Source organism: Sminthopsis crassicaudata, chromosome 1 (genome assembly GCF_048593235.1).
Source record: "Sminthopsis crassicaudata isolate SCR6 chromosome 1, ASM4859323v1, whole genome shotgun sequence".
Classification (NCBI taxonomy): domain Eukaryota; kingdom Metazoa; phylum Chordata; class Mammalia; order Dasyuromorphia; family Dasyuridae; genus Sminthopsis; species Sminthopsis crassicaudata.
Window position 1 is genome coordinate 236,923,933 of NC_133617.1, and position 6,000 is coordinate 236,929,932.

Genomic DNA, 6,000 nt, shown 5'->3' on the forward strand with positions numbered 1-6,000 from the left:
AACTACATAGAGCCCTTTGCAACTAAAAGTTGATAAAATGGTAAAGGGCAATTTGGAGCTTGTGAAAAAGGAATATTTAATTGAGAAAAAGTGGATAGTATGTCTCCAGCATTATCTATGGGACATGGAGCCTAAATCAATTGATAGGAATACATGAGCATTTCAGGGAAGTTTAAAATAATGTCTAATATTTAAGACTTTTCAACCAGCAAAGGATAATCTGGGTAAAGCTTTATTGAGAATATATGTTCTTTGATGCCAAGTGAAGAGTGTAAACTGAGCAAACATTGTACATAGTCACAACAAGATTATATGATGATCAGTCCTTTTCAACAGCAAGTTGATTCAGGTCAGTTCCAATGGTTTTGTGATGCAAGAAGCTATCTGCACCCAGAGAGAGGACTGTGGGGACTGAGTGTGGATCACAACATAGCCTTTTCACTTTTTTGTTGCTGTTTGCTTGCATTGTTTTCTTTTTCCTTTTTTCCCTTTTTGATCTGAATTTTCTTGGGCAGCATGATAGTTGTGGAAAAATGCATAGAAGAATTGCACATGTTTAACATATATTGGATTACTTGCCATCTAGGGAAAGGGTGGGAGGATGGGAGAGAGAAAAAAAAAATTGGAACTCAAGGTTTTGCAAGGGTTAATGTTGAAAACTATCTACGTATATGTTTTGAAAATAAAAAGCTTAAAAAAGAAAATATATATTCTTTCATATTGGGACTATATCAGAAAATCTGAGACATGTTACCATTTCTAGATGTCTTCCTTTAAATGATTTTATATGCTTATCAGAAAATCCATGCATTTCTTCATTTATAAAGTGTGAATAAAAATTTGTAGCATCTACTTCAAAGGGTTTTTGTAAAGAAAATACTTTATAAACTTTAAAACAATTGAAATGAATTATTGTTAATATATAGTGTTATTGTTATCATTAATAATAATAATGTTGGTTTCTCAAGTAGGCTTATCTATTTGAAAGGGATAATTTCCATTGGAAGTTATTAAATTGGCTTTCTGGAACAAATAAGCTCCCTCTGAGTTTGGATAATACAAGCCAGTTTTCCCTAAGGTCTGAACTAACTTTGATAAGCTGAAAATCAGAGTTTCAAATTTGCGCATCTGGGAAACCAAATCTTGGAGTACATAGGTAATAGTAGGTTGAGAACTTTACCGTTATCAGCCAGAGCCATAACCAGCATAGAAAAAGCTGAGCTTTGAACCAAATTTTGAAGAATTGATGCTTCAGGCATTTAGAATGTGGTCAGCATCCTAGCCTGTGGCAGAGGTCCCTTTTTTCCATGCTACCAAAACGGTGACACCTCCATAGTGTTGTAGGCTAGGAGGGGACATCTTATTGGGATTGGACTGGAGGCCCAGCATTCCTACAACAAATGCAGCTGAGCCATCATTAAGATCATCATCACCTCTGTATCCTTCCCACAATTGTATTTCAGTTCTGGAGCCTCTCTGGATCTTGATAGGTTAGCCTTGGATATGTCCTGCTCAATTTCAGGCCCCCATATCACTCTCTGGACATGTCCAACTCCCTTTACTGTATCTCTCCCCACATCACTTGAGGTTCTCCTTTATGTGTTATCTTCTCCATAGAATGTAAGCTACTTGAGAAAAAGGTAGGCTAGTATATTTGTATCCTGTGCTTACAGTGCCTGGTACATAGTAAACATGAAAAAACAAAAATCACGTTCTCTCTATCTATCAATAATTAGCATTTATATGGTTCTTTAAGTTTTACAAATAACTTTACTTCATTTGTAACCTATATCAATGCTGTAAAGTAGGTGCCATTACTGTTCTCACTTTACAATTGAGAAGTCATAGAAGGTGTTTAACTTTTTCAGTCACACAGCTAATAAATATCTGAGAAATAATTTGAATTCAGTTCTTTCAGAGTTTTGAGTCCTTTGATATAACAACTGTACCATTCTACTGTCTTTTTCATTCCTTATGTTCCTGAGAGGCCCTGCTATTTCACGCTCTGACAGACTTCCTGTAAGATGGGAGAGATTTGTGGAAGACTCTTGATTGGGAACAAGTAGAGAATTAGATGTAGGCAAGAAAATGCTTTATTTTGCCACTCTTTCTTTTCAGAGCAAGTGAGATGACCTAGGTCTAGGATTAATTTGTGTCCTTTCCTTCTCCTATCTCCCCCACAATTTCTGCCTCCCCAATTTCTTAGTAATTTGATTTTTTTTTTGGTGGCAAACAACTGGGAGCTAAGTGGGTGTCTAACAGTTAAGGAATGGCTGAATAAATTGTGGAATATGAATGTGATGGAATACAATTATATCATAATATATGAGGAAATTGATGATTTAGAGACCTGGAATTGATGTAGAATGAAATAAGCAGCATAAGAAGAGAAATTTATTCTATAACATTAGTGTTTTATAAAATAACAATATAGACTATAACTTTATTATAAAATGTTTCAAAATGATTATCCAATTATTTTTTGCAGGGAATTCATAATTATATATTTCATTTTTATCTGAAGCATTTTTTGTGCCTATGAGAGTGGGAGCTTCCAAAGCCTAGGGTTCTGTGAAATAGAGGACCACTCAGATTTTGAAAGCTATAAGAACTATAATCAATGCAAAAAACCATCCATAATTACAGAGGGCCAATAATACAGATTATTATTCATTCACCTTCTGACAGAGAGTGAAAGATTCAGGGTGAAGAATGAGACTTTTTTTGAATTAAGGTCAATGAGTGAATTTATTTTGTTTGACTATATATATTTGTTGTGAGGAATTTTTTTTCTTTTTTTCCCAATCCAGTTCTTTATATATTGTCTTTCATAATCTGTAAATGCATTTGCATAAATGTATTTGATAAGCTTTAAAATATTTTATCTCTTTAGACCACTACTCTAAAGGTATCTTCAAAATTTTAGGATTGTTGCTATGCACTCCCATATTTTGCATAAGGATGGATGAAAAATAACCTTTCATTTCCTTTTCAAAATTGCTATGAACAAACATGTGTGAGTATGTAAGTATTGTATGTATTTATAGTACTATATAAGTATTATATGTATTTATAGTACCATATTGACTTTTAAAATGTTAAGTAATTCATTTTTCACCTTTAAGTATGGAAAGGAGAAATAGAACCATTCCTTTGTTAAGTGGGAAAAATGAAAATATACATTGAACTGATTAAATAAAAAATAGAATAAATCCTAAATAAGAAGATCTAATAATTAATGGCATTTAATATTAATATTATTGGGACAAAAGTGATTGAAGTAGTGAAAAGAGTATAACACGGGGAGTCAAGGGTCTTAGATTAGAATTTTAGGTATGTGATGTTGGGTAAAACATCTAATTTTTCTGAGCATCAGTTTCTCAAAATACATCCATCTTCCTAATTTCCTATTTAAAAATGCTTTATTGAGAAATATATCTTCATGCACAAGTATTCCAGGAGGAAAAACTATCCCTCACAGAAAATATATCTTCCCTTAGGAGAGAAAAAGAAACAAAGTTTAAGTCAAAGCATCCAATTCAGTAATTCTACCCTGGTAGTCTTCCATGAAGAGGAGGGCTTCTTTCATTATCTCTCTCTTTTTTTTTTTCTTTCATTATCTCTTAGTCAACATTAGTGGTTTTTCAGTTGTTCAGTATTCAACTTTATTTAGTGATCTTTTCATTTGCATTGTTACAACAATGCAAATACTTCTTATGTATGCTGTTTCTTTGATTCTGATTATTTTACTCTTAATTCATTCAAATCTCTCCATATTTCTGTGAATTTTTCACATTTATAACACAATAAATAAGTTTCAATTATTTTCAACTAATACCCACTTTGTTTCCAGTACTTTGCTATCACAAACCACATTGCTGTGAATATGATAGCATGTAGTAGATCTTTATTGATGTCTGATTTCCATGGGGGAATACACCCAATGGAAGAATACATAGATCAAAAGTTATGGACATTTTAGTTAAATGGTTCAAATTGATATGGAGAATGTCTGCACTAATTCATAGCTTCACCAACAATGTACTAGTGTTCCTAACTTTTCACATCTGAATTAATTTTCTATCCCAGCTTTATATATCCAGCCTTAATCTCTCTGTGGAGAAAGAATATTTCTTTTACCTGGAATTCCACATCATAAATTGCCTATTGAAGATTTCCAACTGAATGTGCATGTCCCAAATAGAATTCATTATTTCCCCCCATCAAATTCCCAAATGCATGAAGGGAACGGGTTCAAATATTACTGCTATATACTACCTGTGAAAATGTTGGACAAATACTATAAGCACTCTGAGCTTGTTTTCTGATGCATAAAACAGGAATATTAGACTTGTGATCTCTAGGATTGTTTTTACTCTTAAATTCTGATATTAGAATTAAATCTTTTTGTCATTCAATGAGTTTTTATTGAGTTCTTGTAAATATGTATATATACTATTAAATTTGATATAATTCATGATTCCAAATTAGTCATCTCTTTAGAATGCTGAAAACCATTTGAAACATTTTCCTAACATTTTGAGCGAGACAAACTCACTTAAGAAATAATTTTATTCCATTTAATAATTCTCAAAAAAATGTTAATAAATGCCACCCTGCTCCATCAGTTGACTTTTGGAAGTTGGCAAGGATTTCAAAGCTACAAGGTTTGTGAAGTTTTCTCAGTGTGTTCTCCTTGATTTTATTAATAAAAAGGAACTATGCCAAAGGTATGTGCCTCAGTGAGAAATAATGAAAGGCAATTGCTCACCAGGCTCACTTTGTTAAGTGCAATTAAGCTAGCCTGTAATTTTTGTATTAAACTCCTCATACTTTGTAACCCATATTTAAAATTGCTTTTTAAACAAATTACCTGGATTAGGGCATTTTTCATGAGTATAATTACACAGAGGGAAGGATGTCAATTGAACCCATATTCTGCATAATTTACTGGGAGGTAACAGCATGATATAGTTGGAAAGAGCATTCTACTTGGGAACCAAAAGAATAAAGGTTCAAATCCCAACTTTGCCACTTAGTAGCTCTGGGATTCTAGGCAACTCACCTAATACCTCTCTGAGCTGTAGTTTTCCTAATATATAAAATGGGGATAATAAGTTGTATCTATCTTTCTGCCAAAGTAGAAATAGAGATGAAATGGGAGGACATGAATAAAGCATTCCATAACTAAAAAGACTTTTATAAATGTTAACTAGCTTTTTCCTCCTGAAAGAGCCATTGCTAGATTAATTGATGAATGCCATCTATTTGTTGCAAAGATAATTGATGTCCAATTATCAAGTTTTCCTTGATGAGTAAAATTAACAAAGACTTTTAATGTTAGGAGTCACAGAATTTGGGAGTTGGAAGGGATGTCAATGGACAGTTACTCAAACCCATACATGAAGGAATCTCCTCTGTAACACACCTGACAAGTGGGTATCCAAGCATTGGTTGAAGACTTCTACATACAAGGAATCCATCACCTTTGAGGTAAGCCATTTCACTTTTAGAATGCTTCAGTTGTTAGGAAATTTTTACTAACATCAAGTTTAAGTTGCCTCCTGTGCAACTTCCATCAGTTTCTCTTTGTTCAGTCTACTGGGACCACTTAGAATAAATTGAATTCTTCTTCAACATGACAGTCTTTCAAATGCTGAAATATAGATGTCATGCCCTCCTGCCTTGAGTCTTAATTTCTCCTAAATTCACCTAGTTCTTTCAACTGATTTTCATGTTATTTACTCATGGCTCTTCAACCATCCTGGTTATTTAGTCTGGACATCTTCTAGGTTATTGAAGTCCTTTTAAATAGTGCCCAGAACTAAAATAGTACTTTAGTTGACATTTGACAAGGACAGTGCACAATGTAACCATCACCTTTTGTGTCCTGGAAGTCATACCCTCCTAAAATAACCCCAAATTGCTTTAGCTTTTTTTTAGGTTGACACAGCATACTGCATACTTATGTTCAACTTGAAGTTCAATAAAATCCCCAAA

At 33.2% G+C, this 6,000-nt stretch overlaps 1 long non-coding RNA gene across 2 annotated transcripts in view; it reads left to right on the forward strand.

Annotated features, from left to right (window-relative positions):
* Positions 1–5,484, forward strand: part of LOC141553725 (uncharacterized) — a 56,559-nt gene extending 51,075 nt beyond the window's left edge. For both annotated transcript variants that reach the window (XR_012485614.1, XR_012485609.1), the window contains exon 4: positions 5,345–5,484. This is a non-coding gene — a long non-coding RNA (uncharacterized LOC141553725). The remainder of the gene's footprint in view (positions 1–5,344) is intronic.
* Positions 5,485–6,000: the final 516 nt, after the last annotated feature.